Source organism: Lissotriton helveticus, chromosome 9, assembly GCF_964261635.1.
Source record: "Lissotriton helveticus chromosome 9, aLisHel1.1, whole genome shotgun sequence".
Taxonomy (NCBI): Eukaryota; Metazoa; Chordata; class Amphibia; order Caudata; family Salamandridae; genus Lissotriton; species Lissotriton helveticus.
In genome coordinates, this window is record NC_136070.1 from 701167392 (window position 1) to 701189647 (window position 22256).

A 22256-nucleotide genomic window follows, 5' to 3' on the forward strand; every position below is an offset into this window, starting at 1 on the left:
GTGATTGGCCGCCGGCCCGAGGAGAAGAGGAAGGCCGGCCGATGGAGTGCGTCTAAGCAGGAGCAGCGGGAGCCTACTCCGCGCTCCTGCCCTGCCCCGAGAAACTGCCAACACCCCCCCGGGGCTCCCAAGAGTGAGGGAGAGCCCCGGGGAGCAACGAGAAGCCTGCGCAGCAGCAGAGACCGGCGCGTCTGACCGGTGAGTGCTGCAGTGCGTGAGAGGGAGGAGGGGCGTCGGGCACATTATCGGTGCTCGCCCCTCCCCCCGAGTGAGTCCCCAGTCGTGCCCTGAGGCCCGTGGGGCCCCCAGTGATGCCGGGTCCCCCGAAGGGGACCCCGCCTGCCCTACCTTGCCTCCTGAGCCCCCGAGAGGCTCCGTCCTTGTCCCTTGAGCCCGAGAGGCTCCACCGTGGCTCTTTGTTCTGCGAGCCCCGAGAGGCCCCACGTGCCCCTCATTTCCTCAAGCCCCGAGAGGCTCCACCTTGGGCCCTTGCCCTGTCGAGCCTGCTAGGCTCACGCCCTGCATCTTTGTTCTTGAGCCCTAAAGGCTCCTTCATGGCGCTCATTCCTCCTGAGCCTGCGAGGCTCCACCCCTGCCCCTGTGCTCCGAGCCTGCGAGGCTCCACCCCTGCCCCTGTGCTCCGAGCCTGCGAGGCTCCAACCTGTGCCCTCATCATTTCAGCTGCCCAGCACTTTGTGGGCAGCTGCTACGTTTAGGTGTGCTCTAGGCTACCTGCAGCCTTCCTGACATTGAGACTTTGGGTGTCCTAGCCCCGGAAAAGGCCGCTGGCCTGTTAGAAGTTATTGTTTGATGTTCTATGTGATCCCTGAGAGAGTATTCTGCGTGCGCCTCCAAGGGTGCCCCTGTTATGTTACGTGCTTGTACTTCCTTCCCTCCTAAGTATCCTAGGTCTCATGTATATGACTTCTGGTTAGAGTGAGTTCTACTGCTAGTTCTATTGTGGTCCAGGTTGTCCTGTGTTCTAAATGCTAGCTCCTGGTTGTGATGTGTTCTGGTACTAGTTCTAGGAAGCTCCCAGATGTTATATGTCCTAAATGCCAGTTCTATCATGCGCATAACCCTGACAGTGGTCCCCAGACCCTGTCCTGTATATATTCCCTTGTAAACCCTGCCCGTGCCCCTGGCACCTTGTAAATTGTGTATTTACCCTTAAGTGTGTCCTAATACAAAGACTATTTCCATATATACTTGGTGTGGAGTTCCTTTTGTGGGAGGCCTGGGATGTTGCTGTTGGTGGGTGCGTGCGCAAATGCTTCACACATGTCCTCCGAGATAGGCCTGGCTGCCCGCGCCGCGTTACCTAGAGGGCGAGCAGGGGTCGACTTTATATAGGAGTGGGGTCTCTGACTGGCTGTGGCGCAAGCCCTGGCCGGCCGGGGGTCCCATTTCCTACAGAGGGGGTCGACATACACCAGGGGGTTCAGGTTTATGATGTAGCTCCAGTGGAGTGCAGTGTCCCTGAAGTAGATTGGGAGACTGGCACGGGGGACCATATTCCTAGTGGTGGGAGGGACACTCTACTGACTCTAGATGAGAGGTATAGGGAGAGGGATTCCCCCATGGTAGAAACCTTGGTATGTGTGTGTGAAGACCAGCCAGAAGAGTGTGGGTTGTGTGACAGAGACAGTCAGATAGTGTCTTGCCAGTCTCAGGAGAGCGGTGTGGGGTACTTGTGTGAGGCACTGGAGGGTGAGGCAAAGGGTAGCTTGGTTAACAACTGGGGGGGGGCTGTGTGATTCATTTGTTGGAGAGTATATTTTAAGTCTCTGTTTTCCAGAGCTATGCCAACACCCGGTGGAGTGTGAGTTCTCTGACCCCAGAGAGCTTGCATTGGAGGCAGACCTCTTGGTGGATTCCAAAGGGTCTGAAGAGGCATTGGGGAGTAATCCCAAGAGGAGTGGCTTAGATGTCTTCCAGGCCTGTGAGGTGGAAGAGGTTCAGTGTAGCCCAGTTAGGTCCCAGTGTAGTGGGAGGGGTGTAGGGGCTCATGTCCGGTCTCAGTGGAGAAGGAGTGAGTGTGGGACGTGTGTCTCACGTGCCCGAAACTCAGTCTCAGGGCCTGGAGGGTTCCTTAAGGGAACACCTGGTTGGGGACCTAGACTGTACTAATAGGCCATTTGAGGAGGATCTCCTTGTGTCTGGTGACGGGGGAGTGCCTGTAACCAGGCCTCCATCGGTTCTGGTGTCTGGCAGTGCCACTCCAGTTGGGAGGGTGCAAAAGTCCAGTCTGAGGGGTGAGAGGGGGAAGGAGTCCCCAGTGGGAGAACCAGTGGGTCAGGGACCAGTCAGAAGGGCTGAGTCCCCAGTGAGTGACCATGGTGACCTCACTTCTGTCCTGGGGGATCTTCCCGCGCTGTCAGGTGGACAGGGGTCAGGAGACCTGCGCCAGGCAGACCGTCACAGGACACTTGAGTTGTGTGTCACCCTCAAGGGGGTACTGTGTGAGTCCCCAGAAGTCCTGTCGTGCCAGGCAAGTGCACAACCACAGGTATTGGTCCCTGGGTTGGGAGACCAGGTTCAGGATCTGCCTGACCTGGAAGGAAGGACATCTGTAACCAGTGTCCTGACCAGTTTGGCTTCCAGAGGTACCCCTCCAGTAGGGAGGGTGCAGTGCTCTGGAAGGGGGTGCAGAGGGAGGGAGTCCTCGCCTCCGACCCCGGTGCAACCTGAGGGGTTAAACCCTAGGTTGGGAGACCAGTTGCTGGAGGAAGATCCTGAACTGGTGGGTGAATGGTGCGGGACACCTGCCACAGGTGCCCTGACTATTCTAGAAGGGGGTACCGCTCCAGGTGGGAGGGTAGAGAGCCCCAAGGAAGAGGAGGACCTGGTGTGGGGAAGCCCACCCCAGCCTCCTGTCCAGCCGCTGGATACAGGTCCGGGACTGGTGGGTCAGTGCCAGGATGTTAGACCTGACATGACAAGAGAGGGAGTGGACAAAGGGTGCCAAGCACCTAGGGCTACTGCCCCCCACTCTCTGATGCCACAGAGGTTTGAGGGCCCTGAGAGGCATAAGGCCTGGGTCTCATACCTGATCACTGGCGGTGGTCACTGTGGCTTGCTATCTGTCTGTTGGGACACACCGGTGAGCAAGTTAAGTTTAGGTGCTGCACAGGTGATGCCCACAGGTGAGGAGAAGGGTTCCATATGGATTGGCAGGGTGGACCCTGAGAGTATGGATAGAGTGATTGAACTGGGTTTAGGACGGCATAGAACAGGACTGCCCTGCTGTGTGGGCCAGTTTCTGTATTCTATCGCCTTAAGCAGGGAATACCATTGAGGTATCGTTTGGTCTACCCTGGCTTTAGGCTGGAAGGGGGTTGTGTTGGAACTGGCCCTTCTTGCAGGGTCCTCCTCAAACTTTTTGCTTCTTCCTCCCTTATGTTTCCTGACCCACGGCTGTTGGCAATTGGACTCTGCGCACTTTACCACTGCTGATCAGTGCTAAAGTGCATATGCTCTCTGTGTAAATTGTCTTGTAATTGGATACACATAATTGGCATATTTGTATCACCATGAAGTCCCTAGTAAAGTGCACTGGGTGTGCCAGGGGTGGTGATGACAAATGCTACTAGTGGGCCTGCAGCACTGATTGTGCCACCCACATGAGTAGCCCTAAAATGGTGTCTCAGGCCTGCCACCGCAGTGCCTGTGTGCAGTCTGTGAACTGCCATGTCCTCCTGGTCAGTGTCCCCACTGACCAGGCCTAACCCTTCCCTTTTTGTGCACATTGGTCACCCCTATGGAAGGCCCAAGGTACCCCCCTGGGCAGGGTGCAGTGTATGTGAAAAGTAGAGCATGTACTGGTGCAGGTGACATGCTCTGGTAGTGAATTACAGCCATTTTCGTTTTTCACTGCTGCAAGGCTATCTTGCTCCATAGGCTATCATGGGGGATGCTGGCTACAGTGGCTACCAGCATTTCTTCCCATAGGAACAAGATAGGACATAAAAGTCTGGTATCCCTGAACTCAGAATTTAATAACACATCTTTTAGGAAAGGTGGTTTTTAACTCCTGTGTTTGAGAATAGCACTTTTAGAAAGTTGCTGTTCTCTTGTCTGACCTTTCTGTGTGCCTTGGCCTGTTTGTGGATTGACTGTCTGGTTTGAGAGTGACAGGGGCTGGGGATTCCCCAGGAGGCTGGCTGAGTCAGCCCTAGGCTGAATGACTACATTTGCAACTTGAGTGGTGGGAGGAGTTAGCACCTGGGCCTGAATAGGACTGTGCCCGCCCCCCCCACAGTGCTGGCTCCACCCCCTGTGGTGCGTCTGATGTCTCTGCCCTGCACTGTGAAAGGAGAGAAGGAATGTTGTCAACAAAGTGCTCCAGGGCTGTGCTTTCCCTCCACAATGCTGGCTCCACCTCCTGCTGGGCGGCTGACGACCCTGCCCCTCTCTGAAAGGAAGGGAGAGGCAGGAAAACAAAGTGCTCAAGGAACACCCAGAACTGGTTCTGACCGGGCTCAGAGCCCTCCTGCACAAAGGGAACAAATACTTTTAGGGGTATAAGTACAGGACCCCTGACTACAGAAAATTAGATCATCCTGGAATCAAGAAGGAACCTCTGCCAAGGAGAAAGCTGAAACTGAAGAAGGAAGATTGTCCAGCTGTTGCTCTGCTGGATTGCCCTGCTGTTGCTTTGCTGCCAAGGAGAGGGGAAGGACTTTGCTGTGTGCTGTGTCCCCTTGCTTGACGGAATCTCCAAGAGCCTGAGAAGAGCTGGCTCCCTGTTCTGAAGTCCCAGGAACAAAAGGACTTCACCCCCAGCTTCCCCTGAGCACTACTGAGAGAGTTCTGTCCTTCTTGGAGTGCTTGGCCCCTGTGTGGTGCCTCTGGAAGTTGTACTTGTGCTGGGAAGCTGGAAACTGAGCTTGAGAGACTTTGGTACAGAAAAGTTATCGCATCGCTCGCTGCAGAGCGCAGCCCCGACAGTGCGAGGAAATTCCCGCCGCTATGAAGGTTGAGATCATCGTAGCGCCTGTTGCCGCTGTCAGAGCCGTCGCATCCTTCGCTTGCGGGAGGCACCCGATCGGTGCGGGAGGCTTAACATCGCTGCGAGTGTCGTCGCAGAGCCTGTCATCACTGGGTGAGATCGCCGCACCGCCTGCTTGCGGACCGCATCACATCGCTGCGAGAGTCATTGCCGAAGCCATCGCATCAAGGAGCTGCGAGAGAGAAGATCACCGCTGGTCCGTGCATCGTCGCCCCGGAGATCGTCGCAACTCCAAAGATCGTTGCATCGTGCCTTTGCGAGAGCAAACTTCCTACGGAAGCTACGCACCGGAATCCATACAAGTGGCCTTCCTCCCCATACAGACCGGATTCGTCGCAACACGCCCGCTGCTGCAGCGGGGCTGTCGCAAACGCCTCCCAGGGTCTCAGGAGCAACGATTGCCTGTTTTCCACCGCACCAGCTTCTGCTTTTGGAACTTTGTCGCAACTAAAGGTACTGTGAGCTAAACGTGACGCAACTGTGAACTTTTCACGTAACTGTGGATTATTTTTATTGCAACCTAAAGAACTTTTATTGCAACCTTAAGAACTCTTTTGAAACCATATTCCTGAACTGTGTATGTTGGATTTTTGTCGTTTTGGTCTTGTGTAGTTTATATTATATACCTTTATTTTTCTAAACTGTTGTGGAGTAAGTTTGTGGTGTTTTCACTGTGTTTCTGTGAGTGTTGGTACAAATACTTTACACATTGCCTCTGGTTAGCCTAGACTGCTCGTGCCAAGCTACCTAGAGGGTGAGCAGGGGTTATCTCAGACGGTTTCCTCCTTACCCTGACTAGAAGCAAGGGTCCCTATTTGGACAGTGGTAACTACCCCTGCCAACTAGAGACCCCCATTTCTAACAATTAGCATACATTTATAATGTTTGCAGGTTTTTATTACATTGGCCTGGATTCTTGGCTTGGCCGTCATGACCTTCCTATGGTGACGATTAGCAATAGAACATTTGGTGTTGAACCATTTGGACGCTCAGGAGTAATCTTCATGGACTTCATTAGGTTCTCTTTAATGCAAATACTGAGATTCCTGAAGTGGACCACAATAGTTTCCCCTCCAGTAAAGCCTGACAAGCAGATGAGTAAAATATCCAAATATTTAGCAAGGAGGGGTGGAAGATAGAGCTCCGGTTCACCCAGGACCCAACTTAGCTTAAGTCAATTGTTAGAAGGAGATGGAGGATTTAGTTGCTTTCCAAGGGATGCCACTTTTTGTATTGGGAAAAGTCCTAATGCCACAAGGGTGTTGTCGTTGCCCCAATGAGTTTCTAATGTGTAGCCCTCAGTAAAAATTGAGGACAGATTGCACGTTGAAAATATATAGGGCCTGATTTGGATGACTGTCAGAGCATCCGACCACCACTGCAGCGGGTTGCAAACCGACCAACTTGTAGTCGGCGGTTCCACCTGCCATAATATGATGGGGCTGCCATACAGGTGGTTGGAAACCTCCTCTTTTCCATTGCGGCTTGTGCTGTGGCCTGGAAAAGGGCCACAGCACAAGTCACAGTGGAAAGGGGGATGTTTTGAAATATCCATGCACTGTGTGCCAGGCACCATGTGGTGCCTGCCACACAGCGTATGGATGTTTGTGGCGGCGCCACAGGTGCCCATGGGGCCCTGCTAGGGGCTGCCCAAGTTCCTTTCCGACAGCATTTTCATGGCAGTCTGACTGCCATGAAAAGGCTGCCGGAAAGGGACATCATAATCCCTACGGCGGTGCTTGCGCAGACACCGTTCCTATTTTAGGGATTGACCAACAGCCAGATTGGCTCCTTACGCCAGTTAGATGCGTTGGTCGGTCTCTCTGACTGCCATCCTCATCAGGCCCATAATCTATATTGGAAGGACGACCCCTTCCTCTAAAAGTTGGCACAGGAGGGTCCCCTTTATCAAAGCACTGGATGATATTAACAAGGTTTCACACCACTATGCATGATTCCGGCTCAGAACCTCTGTGATCCATGTCCTCAACATAGTCAACTACAGGCTCCCCCCCCCCCCCACACCCCTCCCAGCTCTTAGCATTAATTCTCAGCTTTGCATTAAAATAGCCACAAATAATACAGTTCGGTTGAGCCACCCCACTAAAACAAGGGACTTTAAGTTCCTCCAAAAAAGAAAATCATTTGGCAACATTGCTGTAAAGTGCATTTGCGAAATCATGTTTATAAAAATTGATCAAATAAAAATAAAGGGAACTAGTGGTGTCCTTGATTAACAAAGCCTGGAAGGCGGAACGAGTATCCAATTCAACCACTGAGCAATTGAAATGAATCCAAATCAAGAGACCGCCTTTGGCTCCGGCATGAAGTGTAGTGGTGACTCTTGAAAAAGATTAATATCAAAGTGACTTAAAAAAGCAAACTAGTCGTGCGCATTTTGCTGCCCGGGTGCAATAACGCACAGCAAAACACTACTTGCTTTGTTCTAAAAATCATAATTATTTGTCACATTTTTAAGCTGCCATATTTAGTTTCTTGTTCATCCATATTTCAAAGTTTTTTCTCTCCACTTTCTTCATTTCCCTTAAGCATTTGTCATACAACAAGATCCTCAATTCATTTCATACCTCACTGCGTTCTTCCTCAGGAGAAATATCAAACTCACCCTTACTTTATTTTCATAGTTCCCTCCATGTCATTCTTTGTCTTTTTTGCATTCGCTTCGTTTGAGTTCATTTGTATTCTGAATATCTTACTGTAATAAAAGATAATTCATTAAGCAGCCATATAGGTATTTCTTTTAAGATGCATGTTCATCTTCCCATAATACACTGTTGGTAGTCGATATCTCTGTGCTGTGGATTTCCAGCCTTATCAGAATGAAGATGTTGTTCAGAAAAGTCTCTGTTTATTCATTAATGTAAGCTGCTTTTTCATAGATATTTTGTGTTATTAATTTCCCTCTTTTTTCAGTGCTGTGTGCCACTGAAGCAGTGTGGACGAGAAATACTAAACATGACAACATTACTGTAATTTAAGGGTATACGTGAAATAAAACGAAAGGAAAATCTTTGAAAAGTTGAAAGAATATGAAGTAGGTATAAAAGCTTGAAAAAATCTATTGAAAATTTCAGAAATAAAACAAAGATGTGTTTTGTGCCAGGAATGATGGCATCCAAGCGGCAAGACAAGCGAGAGAGAAGTTAATCTACAGCGGTACTTGCGACCAGAGGGACTGCGTCACGCCATGCCGAGAGAGAAATAAATTAACATCAAGTGGTTTGCAAAGACAGACTATAATGAGGTATGCATTAATGAGAAGCAGCTATTTTGCATGATGTAATTGAAGACATTTCTCCTTCACTGTTTGTGCATTGGCTATTAGAAAAGCGCATAGCTGTGGAAAACATCAATCTTTCCCATTTCAAATGGATTTTGTGAGGAGCACTTTGTTGAGTGGAATGCAAGGTGACCAAGACAAAAGCTAAAGTACTTGAGAGTTATGCTTACTGGAGATATTAGGAATTTGGCTAATTCGAAACATACTGTCGAGTATGTGAAGCTCATGTTTCCGAGGTTTAAAGCGTTTAAACATATCGCTTTGGGGGAAGGAAACAAAATACAAACGTGAAATCCTTTTAAAATATTATATCCTGAATGAATTACCATTATGTCTGAGAAAAGCAGCTGTAAGAATCATAACTCTTGGTTACCTACGCAGGGCCGGACTGGCCGTAGCGGTTACTGGTGGGGGCCGGTTTTAGACCCCTGGGGGGCCGTTTTTTAGGTCGAAGCCTGCGTAGGCTGCGCTTGCGCAGTCTAGCTGGGGAGATCTTATGGTTTGGAGTGTGGGGGCTTGAACCCGCCCCTCTTCTCCATTGGCTGGCTTCCTAAACGGAGGCCAGCCATTGGAGGAGAGGGGCATCACTCCGTTCAAGCCCGGATTCGGGGGGCGGGGGGGGCGTGTTTTTTAGGTTCTTTCTCTCCTCTTCCCATTGGCTGGAATTTTTACATTCCAGCCAATGGGAAGAGGAGAGAAAGAAACACACGCCCCCGAATCCCAAAATGACTGTACGTTTCTCCGAGGCATATCTGCTTCGCCTCGGAGAAACGTGGTGGTGTTTCCGGAGCTGCTTGGCTCCGCTCGCCTCTCCCCCTTCCCTTCTGCTGAGGTAGCATTGCACTTTTCATTTAATTAAAACGCCGTGGTCTGGGTTCAGAGTTTGCCAATCTCTTTCCGGAGCTGCTCGGCTCCGCTCGCCTCCCCCCCTTCCCTCTGCCCGCAGCTCTCCTCCGTCCTGCTCTCGCCTCCCCCCCTCCCTCTGCCGCAGCTCTCCTCCGTTGCGCTCTTGCCTCCCCCTCCCTCTGCAGCAGCTCTCCTCCGTCGCGCTCTCGACCCGCCTCCCCCTTTCCCTCTGCTGCTCTCCGGGCCCCCAACGCTCCCTCCCTCTCCAGCGGCCATGCTGCCTCGGCTTGGGCCAGCGGGGCCACCGTACAAGGCCAGGCTCCCCTCCCCCCTGTGTGTTCTGCGTGAGCTCTTACGTGGTGAGGTTGGCTCCGATGTGGTGATTGCGCGAAGTGAGTACTGTAATAGTGATGTAAGGCGGAGTGAAGAAGGCTCTGGTGTGGTTAAGTGGGCTGTGGCAAGGTAGGTTTTGTGAGTCCTGTGTGGTCTCTTCCGTGGTGAGGTGGGCTAGGCTCTAATGTGGTGAAGGGGCTCTGATGTGTCGAGCTCTGTAGTGGGGATCCCGGGTAAGGTGAAGTGGGCTGTAGTGTGAGATGGGTTTTCTTGTGGTCACCGGCAGGGTCAGGTGGACTCTCATATGGTGATGTCGGGTCTGGTGAGTTGGGCTCTGTAGTAATGATCTTTGGCAGTGTGGAGTAGGCTCTGGTGTGGTGATGTGGTCTCTGGTGCGGTGGGTTCTACTGAAGTCTACTCCTGCGCAGCGAGGAAGGCTCTGATGTGGTGAGATGGACTCTGGTGATTTGGGTTTTGAGTGATCTATGGAGTCTGATGTGGTAAAGCGGCCTCATGTGAAACGGCCTTTTGTCTAGAATAGCTTCTAGTTGTGAAAGGTGGCATTGGCTTCGGAAGGTAGTACTGTGGCAGGCTCTAGTGACCAGGGTTCTACGGTTGTGATCTCAGGCGGATTGAGGTGGGATTTGTTGGGTTGACATACGCTGTGGTGAATTGGGCTCTGCAGTGGGTGAGGCGGGCAGTGGAGATGTTGGTTCTGGTGAGCTTTGCTCTGTGATCTGTGGCGGAGTGAGGTGGGCTTTCAAGTACTGATGGGGCTCTGGCGAAGTGGGCGCTGTGGTGATGAGGTCGCCTCTAGTCTGGTAGGCTCATGTGAACTGAGGTGGGATCTGACATTGGGATGGGGCCTCTGGTGAGGCGGGCTCAGTATTGGTGATCAGTAGAGGGGGGAGGTAGGGGCTCTGCAGATATTGGCTGTGCTATCATGATCTCTGGTGGTGTGAGACAGGCTTTCGTATGTGGGCTCTGCTGTTGTGATCTCTTGCTGGGTGAAGTGGGCTCTCATATGGTGATTGACACTGGTGATCTCTAGTGAGTTGCATGTGGTAGTTTTTTGTGCAGTGGGATTTGGGGTGGAAAAGGGAGCTTTGTAATTATGCGGTGCGCTCTAGTAAAGTGGTTTTGTGGCCTGTGTGTGGCGAGAGCGGTCAGTTCTGCAGGTGATGTGGTGCGCCTTATTGGCTGTGGTTAGTTTGTACTCATTACACCTATCTCACACCGCCATAGATCACAACAGCAGAGCTCACCTCACCCTATCAGTACCCACCTCACCCTATCAGTGCCCACCTCACCCTGCTCATTGGTTCCTATTGTAGGGGAGGACGACTCTTTTGATGCTAAACAATGCTTTTTGACTGCACACTAGTATTTTGTAAATAGTGAGAAACTTGTGCTACCTTATTTATTAAAACGTATTGGGCTGCCTGTCATTTTAATCAGGAATAAAGAGACAGAGGAGTGAGTGACAAAGAGAGAGAGAGAGAGAATATGTGAGTGTGAAAGTGTGTGAGACAGCTTTATGGGGTATGGTGGTGGTTAGCACCAACAGTTTTTAAATTAAAAGCAAACTTTGAAAGTTGGCCTTTCTTTAAAGCCCTTGTGTTTCAAAGGAAAGAAAATGATTTCTTTCTCAACAATATGTGCAACAACCCTTATGTTCATTCAAGTCGGTGATGCTTTCATGCTTTACTGGCAAATGCATGGTATGTGGACTCCTATTACCTGAGAGGGATTTCTTTTCCCAGATGATGTGTTTCTGCAGTTTTGTTTTTCGTTTAACATATGAATCTTGTACAGCACATACTACAAACTGAGCCACCTTTAGGTTTCGGAGTGAGTTCCAGAGGTGGCTGAGTGGTAATGATAGCATGCCTGAGAGCTCTGTAGTTTAGGATGACGGAAGGCAGTGCGAGTCTCTATTAGCAAAAGTCACCGTGCCACAAAGATTCTCAATAGAGTCCATTCAATCCTCGGCCTCTTTGCAGAGCATACAGAGTTATTGTCAGGTGTGCCTATTGTAATTACTTTTCTATGGGAAACTTTGTGAAGGAGTTGCACAACTTTTAAAACATAGAAAGTGCCATGGGAACATTTGTTTAACTCTCCCTAGCCGCCCCCTGCGCTCCCCCCCACCTCCCCCCCCCACACACACACTCACACTGTGTGGGAAGCTGGCCTGCTGGTTTTGCCTGCTAGCTGCAATCTGGCTTTGACACTCTCTATACAGAAGTGAGTGGTGCCAGTGGGGAGAAGTGGGAAATGACCTTTAGAAGGAAGCGGACATTGCGAACTGGGAGGGAATTAGTTGCAGCCTCATAACAAACATTTTGGGCAACTGTATTTTTTTTTTATATAAAAATTAAGCCCAGTTTCGTGATGTGGGTTCTGATAGGGACGAGGCGGGACCTGGTTTGGGGTGCTGTGCTCTGTTATCACAAGGTGGGCACTGTCCTTTTGGGGAGCACAGTGGAGTGTAGGCTGGGGTCCCCAGCTGTCTCTCAGAGTTGATTGACTCGAGGACGCTGGCCCGTAATCTGACATGACGCAGCCTGGCTCTGTGTGTGTGTGTGGCTCTGTGTGTGTGTATGGCTCTGTGTGTGTGTATGGCTCTGTGTGTGTGTGGCTCTGTGTGTGTGTGGCTCTGTGTGTGTGTGTTTGGTTCTGTCTGTGTGTATGTTGTTCTGTCTGTGTGTGTGGCTCTGTCTGTGTGTGGGGTTCTGTCTGTGTGTGTGGGGTTCTGTCTGTGTGTGTGTGGTTCTGTCTGTGTGTGTGTGTGGTTCTGTCTGTGTGTGTGTGTGGCTCTGTCTGTGTGTGGCTCTGTGTGTGTGTTGGTGCATGTGGCTCTGTGTGTTGCTCTGTGTGTGTGTGTGGGTGCAAATACAATAGGTCTCGCATTTGCGAGAGATTAAGCTATTGGCATTGTAAATGACAATGCCATTTATTTATCTGTTTTCAAAACAAACACATAAATAAAAATGTTATCATTTACAATGCCAATAGCTCTAACTAGACCGCTGCATTGTAAATGCTTGTGTTATCGGGTGGCCGGATTTGAGGCATAGATGCAATATCGGCCCCCTGCAACAAAATAAAAATGCAGCACACAGCTTTCCACTAGCAACCCCAAGCCCCCACCCCCCTGGGGTGGGCCGAGCTCTCTACCAGGGCCGGTTTCGGCTTCCAGTCCAGCCCTGTACCTACGTAACGGGTACTTGGATTGCCTCGATCTAACTTATATCCTTATGCTTTTGCTAAAGAGTTCCATATATTACTAGGTCTAAGCTGATAGTGAATGAGCAGCATTGTAATGCAAACTATGGCCTGCTTTACCTAAAACCTATTTATTCTACCAGGCAGCTGTCCATGCCAAAGAAAACTATGGGCCTGATTTAGAGTTTGGCAGACGAAGTATGGAGGAGTACTTCACTCCTGCCATGACAAGCGTGCTACGCCCACCAAATTTAGAGATATCTACTGGCCTAGCAGACATCTCATGCATTTTTCAGGAACCACCGTTATATGGAGGTTCCTGTAAATGCATTGAAAGTTTGACCGACAGCCCTGTCAACTTGATGGAGCCATACAATAAACATTCAATTTTTTGTTTGTTTTAAAAAAAACGCAATGACCCCCCTTGCCACAGGAGTATTCTCCTTGTGGCATAAGGGTCATGTTGCAGTTTTCACTGCCTCTTATTGCCAGCTGAAAACATGCCATTTGTCAGTCCACTCCAAATAGGGTGGGCAAACAAATGACAAAATCTCAGACAGCTCTTATTCTCAAGGCCGTTGGCGGTGTACGTCGGCGGTGAAAACCAAGTAGTCTTCACTTTCAACATACTGAAGGTACGCCCAACTTTAAATGAGGCGGGTGGATGTTCATGTTCATGGAGAGGGCACTCTGTTGCCTTTGCGGCGGAGTACCATCTATGTCCAAATCTAAATTGGGACCTTTTTTCTGATTAAATACTCTGGGGCATATTCTCAAGGACTTATCGCAGAGTTAGCGGCACTTTATCGCAGCCAAAGTGGCGATAGATTTATCGCCCTATTCACAAGCTGGTGTTAACAGCCGATATCGCCAGTTTTCCTGCGATAGCAGCCGCAAAAAACATTACCACGGATGACACCGGCAACTAACGCTAATGAGATGCAGAGTAGGCGTTACCATGCATAGAGCCGCGACAACACCACTTCGCAACATTCTCAATGACCAGCCAGATTCGTGATAAGATCACAAAACATGCAGCAGGGAAATAACACCTGTTCTTTCCTGGTATTAAGTCGGATGATAACCTGCACCAGAAATGGGAGCCCAGCCCACAGCCATACCAGAAGAACAACAGATGCCATGGAGTTTCTGATCATGCGGCTCCGACACCCAAGAGGGCCACAACACCCACAGCCACCCCCCAGGACTCCCCGTGGCTCTACCCAGGGCACCACCCGGACAAAGATATCTTACATCAACTTTACAAAATCAGGAACAAAACAATTAGCCTGATGTCGCACAATTACAACAATTAACATTCATGTGTGGTCAGAAAAAGGAGAATCATTCATTCATCTTTGAATTTCCAAACAAATGATTTTATTCAAATTAAACTTAAAACATCTATTCGGAAGAGTCATGACGGGTCTTCTCTGGACAATCTGTAAGTCACAGCCTGTAAGGCAAAATTCAAGATAAGAAGGTGTGTCATGCGCTCTTCAATGGACAAAGAGAGAGAGAAAGAGAGAGAGAGAAAGAAAGGGGGAGAGAGAGAGAGAGAGAGAGTGAAAGGAAGAGAGGGAGAGAGAGAGAGAGAAAGAGAGAGAGAGAGACAAAGAGAAAGAGAGGGAAAGAGATACAGTGAAAGGAAGATAGAGAACGGGAGAGAGAGTGCCGACACTGTGGACCCAGTCCTCACTGCTCACCTGCTGCCATCGGTGTGGCTCCAACCACGTGCTGGGATACACTGCAGTCCACCATGTCCCTTAGCTGAAACAGAGTCCAGATTTATGAATAGCAGAGTTTATATCATTGCACATGTCATCATCGCTTGCCAGCCCCTGCGCACACAGACTGCTGCACCGCAGCCGCTCCCGCCGCCTAGCGGTGAATGCCCGCCCCTGCGCACCCAGGCCTCACTGCTCACCTTTCGCCACCAGCTTGTCTACAAGAGGGCCCACCACGTGTCAGTGCAAGCTCCAAGCCCAGGGCCTGCGACCTTGGCAGCCCCCACATCATGCAACCCGCACCGAAAGTCACTGTCCCGTGGCTGTAGGCCGTGCCGGCCGCAGTGTATCCTGTGCAACACAAGTCATGGACCCTTTATGTTTGAGTCTCGCGATATGCCAGGCGGATGCCACCATGTCACCTCCGGCAGTAGGAAGAACTGGGACACGTAGTGCCGTTGTCCCCCCTTTATATGTAAGCCGAGTGGGCTGGGTCGGCGTACGCCAGGCCAGTATAGGGGTGTGAATAATTACCCCTGTGCTCTGGATGTGGTTAATTTCTGGGCTGGACAGGAAACCAACTGATGCCTGTGTCTCTGTCCCAGTGTCGGCGCCACACGGCCCGCAATTGACAATGTTGCAATGTTGCATACACCCGGAGGGCGGCCGCGCACAAAGGGATTATACAAGGAGTGGAAGGCTGCTCGGGCTCTTGGCTCAGGCATGCTAACCGTTTTTTGTGTATCGCTATTGGTGCACTATAAGCCTAAGGCCTAGCCTCAATTGCAGCACGAAAGCCACATCACATTTCCAGAATGCAATCAGTGGTCAGACTAACATTAGGGATGAAAGCTCCTTTGTCTCAATACATAAGGCGGAAGGACATCTGCACCTCCGACCTTGGTCTTGCATGCGGCAGGCACCCCCTGAGAGAGATACCATAGCAGATAATGACGACTCCCACACTACGCACAGCGATAATGAAAGACCAACGTATCCACACCCCGCACAAAGAAGTCCTTGCTCGATGTACTCTTGCATGGAATGCCCTTGACACTTATGTACATGTTAGAAATGGGATTTCTGGTTGGCTGAGGCTTGCACCAAAGCCAGGCAGAAACCCCCACTCTAGTTAGGGCAAGGAAGTTACACTCCAAAGATAACACCTGCTCACCCCCTTGGCAACTTGACACGAGCAGTAAGGCTGATCCCGGAGGCAATGTGTAAAGCATTTGCGCAAGCACCCACCAGCAACAACATACCAGGCCCCCCACAAAAGGAACTCCACACAAGGTTATATAAAAAAAATAGCCTTTGTGTTATCCAAACACATCAGATAGTAATCACACCATATACATTGTGCCAACTGGCACGGGCAATATTTACAAGGGATTCTGTACACCTGACAGGGCCACCTGGACCACTGTCAGGATTATCACATAGTGAACTTGGTAAAGATGAACTAAAACATACAAGTAAAAATAGGACATAGAACGTACAGTCAGTAAACACTGATAATCACTGCACTTGCAACAGTCTAACTACATTAGACCCTCACCACCTAAGTAAAACCTTACAATAGGGGCGTAAATCACACAGGGAAGTATAATCTCCCTAACATACCTAAACAGGTAAAACAACCTCCTATGCAGAAATCATATCTAGAGGCAACAAACACAAAACATACTACACGCAGTACATTTCCTAACACCCAAAGCATTAGCACATAAGTCACATCAAGGTCCATGTTGCGCCACTGCGCCAAAACCTAAACGTAGCAGCTGCCCACTACTTGCTGGGCAGCTGAGGATAAGAATGGGGCCTAAACGCTGCAGCTGGCACTAAGTGCTGCGCAGCTGTGGAAGGCCTAGGTAGGGATGAAGGAGTGCGTCTCACTCCTAGATGCAAAGTACGTGTCCCTAGAAAGAAAATAACCTAAACGGTGCAGCTGCCCACTACTTGCTGGGCAGCTGGGAACTCAAAACTGCGACAGGGGCTCTCACTAGCCCCTCAGGACAAAGATTGCACAAAAGATTGGAGCCCGCTAGGCCCTGGAACAAACATATTGCGCACTTTTGGAGCCCTTTAGGCTCTGAACACATGAAGTGCATTTTTGGAGCCCTCAAGGCTGTAACAGAAACATGTCCCCCCAAGGAGCGCACTGGCTCCGGAAATGAGGAGGAAATTCGGGGCCCTTCTGGGCCAGTCATACAATTGTGGCACCCTCGCTGGAGCCCTCGGGCTCGGGAAACTAACAGGGGGCGGGGGAGCCACCTAGGCTCCATTAAACAAATAGGGCCTGTTTGGAGCCACACCAGGCTCGTAAAGAAAGCATGCCCCACTGTAGGAGCGGCCCACTGAGCACCCAGGGCCGCTCTTGACTCGGTGCCCACACTGGCACCACTTCCGTCGCCTCCCCCCGGAGCCCTACTCACCGGCTCCGTCGGGGGAGGCTCTCTCTCTCAGGCGGCGGAAGCGCTTTGCGGGGCTCTCTCTCCTCATGGGAGCCCCACCTTCACAATGCGCCCGCTTCAACCGGTGTTCACCCGGTCCCCCATCTCGGGACCGGGACTTAGTGTGTGGAGCCTTCGTGGCTCCGGGGCCTCTTCCAATCAGAGTGCGGCGCCGGGTGGGACTTCCCTGCAAAACCGGAAATCCCGCCCAGCGTCAGGCAGTACAGTGCCTGACTTCCTGTTTTCTGTGCGAGGGCCGCGGCGGTGATTTTTCAGGCATAAAGGAGGGGTGAGCACCCTCGGTACGCAAAATAAGACATAGAAGCGGGTGGGGACCCGCTAAAGCACATTAATAAGCGGGGTGGGCACCCGCTCCAGAATTAATTAATTAAGCGGGGTGGGCACCCGCGATGGCCACCCAAAGGGCAGGACCGCTTCCCCCCGAGGGAAAATGACAGCGCTCTGCTCCTAAATAAAAGATAAAGCGCTCACAAGGTGCTGGGGCACAGCAACTACAAAGCCCCCAAAGAAGGATCCCCCAGAGCAAGGGGTCCCAGCAGTCCTGGGCATCAGGTGGGGCAATGCAGGGCCCAGGGGCCAGCACACAGGGCACTCCAGCATGGAGACAGCCCCCATGGCGGTCCCTCCTGGGCCCCATTAGCAGCAAGCCCCCTTCTGTTAGGATCCAGCAAGAACTCCAGGCATCCAGGGGCTGGGCAGGGCCCAGGGAGGCAAGTCTCCCCCTGGGCCCCAGCAGCAGCACGCCCCTGGTAGATTCAAGTCAGGAAACAAGAACATTTTACATGCGGTCACAGCCTCTTTTTATACACACATTTCCTTTGTCTCTAGGGTGCAGGGTGGGGGAAAACCAGACTCAGCTGGTTCTGGAGCACTTTGTTGTGCTCAGCCCCTCTCCCCATTCACAGGACAGGCTAGGGTCATCAGTCACACCACAGGGGGCAGAGCCAGCATTGTGTAGGGAAGGCCCAGCCCTATTCCGGTCCCAGGTGCACTTCTCCCTGCCATCAACATGCAGATCTCTCCATTCACCACCGAGGCAGACCCATCCTGACTCCTGGAGCCAGGCACACCAGACAGCTCCAGCCAATCACAAGCCAGACAGTCAATTCACATTTATGACACAGACATGCCAGCTTCTAGAAGTGGCACTTCCACACTAGACACAATAAATCCACGCACATTATCGCGCAGCATTTAATCACACGAGTCCGCACATACCAAACTCGACCCTGCACTCTCCACACATCAGGAACTACGATGGACACACATATCCCCTGTGCATTCCTACGGGAGGGCAAGCCAATCTCACACATGCACTCAGAGAGCGCACTCACTTTACACTGGGACACAGTATCAAAGTGCGCAAAGACCAGAAATCATTATACTTAGGTAACATTAAAGGCAAAAAGTTCAGGGGTGAACCTGCCATAAGGGCCAAGTCCAACAGTACACAACAACCCATATGTCCAAATGATGCACACACATACGACTCATTGCTCTGTGGAAAAGTAAATTTTGCCATGTTCTGTGTCCCTACGTGTCCTCCATCTTATGTTATGTGTGCATGATTAAATATGCATATGTATCCCCCATGTTTGATTAAAGACGCAATTACAGTTGTGTCCATCATTAGTATGCCAGTTTCCAGTTCTCGTGAAAGCTACGAGTATCAGGCCTATGTAAAGTTACGTTGCCACGTTTCCCAGTGTGCACGTTATTTTATTGTAAAGTTCCCGTTTCTAGGCCTCAAAAGGGCCCGGACACCAGATTCAGCTCCTGTCTTCTGAGTCCTCGCTGAGGAGCGATACAGCCCCCACCTGTATCCTCGACCCTTCACTTACTTCCTGCCTCGCAGTGCCCGGCTCGGCCTGGCTCTGCCTCTGAGTCTGCCAAGAGTATGTTATGATTCTAGTTATCAGTCCAGCCCTCCTTCTCTGCATTCCTAAGCTACTGAATCGCATCAATAGTTTCCGTCATTGTCTAGCCTTTACGTCTCCATGTAAGAGAAATACTGCATTTAATGGTCATTTAATATTCTTCATCACGCACTACATGTAGAATAATGAATGCTCCAGTCTTAGAGTCCGTTAGCCTTTACCCCGATAACTTTTGGATTCTATCAACATGTTCTCTAAACATCAGATACTAGATACTGTTTAGGTACATGTCGCCCTGACTCTCCAGACTTCAGTCTCTACTCCTAGCACAGAGTTCATAGCCCCCAGCTTCTCCTAGTAACACGTCATTGTCAGTTTGCGCGCACCATTAGGTTAGAGGTCCCGGCTCCTTAGGTAGCCCCCTCCATGTTTCCGCCCCATTTATGACATATTCTGTTACGTTTACATCACATGTCTATGTATACGCCCCTGTTACACCCATTTTCACCCTTATCTTTCGCGACTGCTATTGACCACACCCACTGCTCCGCCTACTGTAATTCATTGTAATGTAACTGTTTTAGTATATATATTTGTGCACTGTTGTTGAATGTTACGCCGATTCTGATCCTGCCCCCGGCAGCGCTGCCATCCTGTTCCCGTGCAGGTTGTCCTGTTCCTGTCCTTTATGCTGTATTAAACCTGCAAACTCCTACTACCTCGAATCTTGACTCTTATTTATTGAGCTATCTGTTATTGCTATGTCCAGTAAAACCTAGATCCGGTATTATTTATTTATATACCACATAATGGCGCCCGAACAGGGACTTGCCCTTTCCCCACGCGCCGGTGAAGCCACGCCGGCCCCCTGACCCTCTGCAGCCGTGACGGAACCATACCGTGCACGTGCAGATATTTCTGCTTCAAGTATCCCTCAGGCCCACGGAGGAGACGGAGGTGGCGGTCCAGCATCCAGACGAGGCGGTGGAGGAACGCGGCGAGTCCCGACCAGAGCCCAAGCCGAGAGTCCAAGGTCCGAGGTATCCGGAGGCCCACCCGTAACAGAAGTCCGAAGTTCGTCCGTCCGGCGTCGAAGCAGTCCAGTCCAGTCCGAGGCCTTCCGTTCTTGCTGCCCGGTGAGTACCATTGCTGGGGTAGTATCCAGACAGGGTCAATCTAATTGACTCTGGTCCGTGGGTTGGTGGTACACAGACCCAAAACGAAGTGTCCACTTCTGTGGATGCGGGTCCTGACGTGTCTCTTTATGAGACCGGTAAGTTTCGTACTGTTTCAGCAGTGCATCTAGTTTCTGTTCTAGTCAGTTCTGTTCTCGAGAAAATTCATGTATTCTGTTTTCAGTATTCCAGGTAGTATTCTGTTCGAACTGTTATTTTAAATGTTCTTCATGTATTTTAATGTCGTGGTATGAATGTGAAGTAATTATCGTGTTCATTGTGTATTGTATTGTGTCTAGATTACAGTTCAGTCATGCCCTTATTCTCGAAATTACGTCAGTTAAAAACCAGAAAAGGTCTGCTAGAAGCAGCAGTTCCTGTCCCGCCTAGGGACAGTCCAGGTCATTTTATGTATCAAAAGCATGGCATAAGTGCCATATTGTATCTAGATTTATGGGTAGAGTATACCAAAGAGTTAGAGGAAAAGTATAGATGGCCCGTATCAGGTACGTGGGATGCCGAGTGCATCATGAGAGTAGAAGAAGCATTATGGAAAAAGAAAGCCAGACAGTCACAGAAGGATGCCATCGAGCTATGGCGCAAAGAATCTCATAAAAGAACCGAAAAAGAAATCAGAAAGTCAGAACTAAGTAGAGAATCCTTAGAACGAGCCCAAGAAAGGGAACTAATCGAGATAGGTGAACGAGTTAAAACAGAACAGTCAGACAGACAGAGGCATGCCCTTATTAAGGGTATGTATCCTCTTCTTGCCGAGGGCTTGCCAAAAGCAACCCCGGAGGCATCCAGTAACTTTCCGCCACCACTAGTTCCGACCAAGCTACGTCACAAACCGACCGCAGCTGATATTTTCATCTCGTCCTATTTGGACGACACAGTCCCGGAATATGCAAATCCTGTTCTGCCAGTCCCTGTAAATCAGGCAATTCCTGCTCCCCCAGACACCGGGGCACCTCTTGCAGTACCTGCTACGGTACCCCCGGTCCAGCCTACATTACAATTTCCCGCCACGCTAGTACGAAGAGTATCAATCGACGATTCCAGTTTAGGGGCCGCAGGAGGAGGTCCTCCTGGTACCCCGCCACCACACCAACGTAGAATGTTGGCCGAGTTACATGAATGTGCGTTACAGCGTACGCCCAAATATAAGTCCGTTGCAGACATCCGACGAGCTCTTACTGAATGCCGCTATGATCCAGTTGCAGGTGATGATAGTACAGTAATATATTCCATCCGTGTAAGACGGGTGACCGGGTATTTAGACACCCTACCAGATATGAAAGGAGATCTAGACCGAATATATCGTTTCATCCGTACAGGGGATGATCCAGAAAGTATTGGCGAAGCCATGTCTCAAAGGAAAGCTGAGATCCAGCTTATGATATTAAAGTTTCTGATTAATTGTCTAATAAGAGAACAAGATTCCCCGACTAAAGATCCGGCGGAAATGAAAATCCTGACAAGGTGGAGTGATAATATAGCCGAGGGTAAACATAAGACTATCAGTAGTATAGAGAGTATGTACAAGAAAATTCGTAAGGAAATACTAAAGTTACACGAACAACGTAAAGCAGCACAAGTAAGCGAGAAAGAAAATGACTCTACTGAAGAGGTAGAGGACGAGAATCCCACTAGAATAGCGTATGTATGAAAATCTAGATTTCCAGATCGCCATTTGCGCCTAGAACACAAGTCAGTTTTACATCATCCAGCACCAGAACAAGGTTCTCTGGAACAAGTATTTCAAGCTACCGATCACATTCTGAAATCACGAATCGGTTACAGTGAGTTAAGTACTATGCATGAACAAGAACTAGTCCGATCAGCAGTCCGATGGATTACTGATTCTACCACTTTTTCAGACGAAATAGTGGCACAAATGTTTATGAAACTGCCTCCAGCCGAGCAACGACTGGTGGGTATGTATATGATCCAGCACCTCATTACTCTGTATGAGGGTCAACATTCTGATCCAGGTCCGTTACACGATGTCCTGAACGAGTTACTCCAGTATAGATGGAAAGGTTTAGGTACCGATTTAATTAGTGTCATTCTAGAACAGCGCCACAAATATAGTATGTTTCTAAACCCGCATTTTGTTCATGTTTCACCTCCAGAAAGTAAACCCTTTTACATAGACAGACAGAATCCGTTACGAGAAGTACACCCAGTTAGGACAACAGATGGTGAAATGCAACGAGTGTTTGTTTACACTCCGATTACAAAGATGGAACTCTTAGAGATGAAGAAATTAATTTCCTGTCAT

At 50.1% G+C, this 22256-nt stretch overlaps 1 long non-coding RNA gene across 1 annotated transcript in view; it reads left to right on the top strand.

Moving 5' to 3' along the window:
* The window catches only part of LOC144782936 (uncharacterized), a 328094-nt gene that overhangs the window by 25737 nt on the left and 280101 nt on the right, over nt 1-22256 (top strand). The window contains exon 2 of the long non-coding RNA XR_013601323.1: nt 8136-8276. This is a non-coding gene — a long non-coding RNA (uncharacterized LOC144782936). The remainder of the gene's footprint in view (nt 1-8135; nt 8277-22256) is intronic.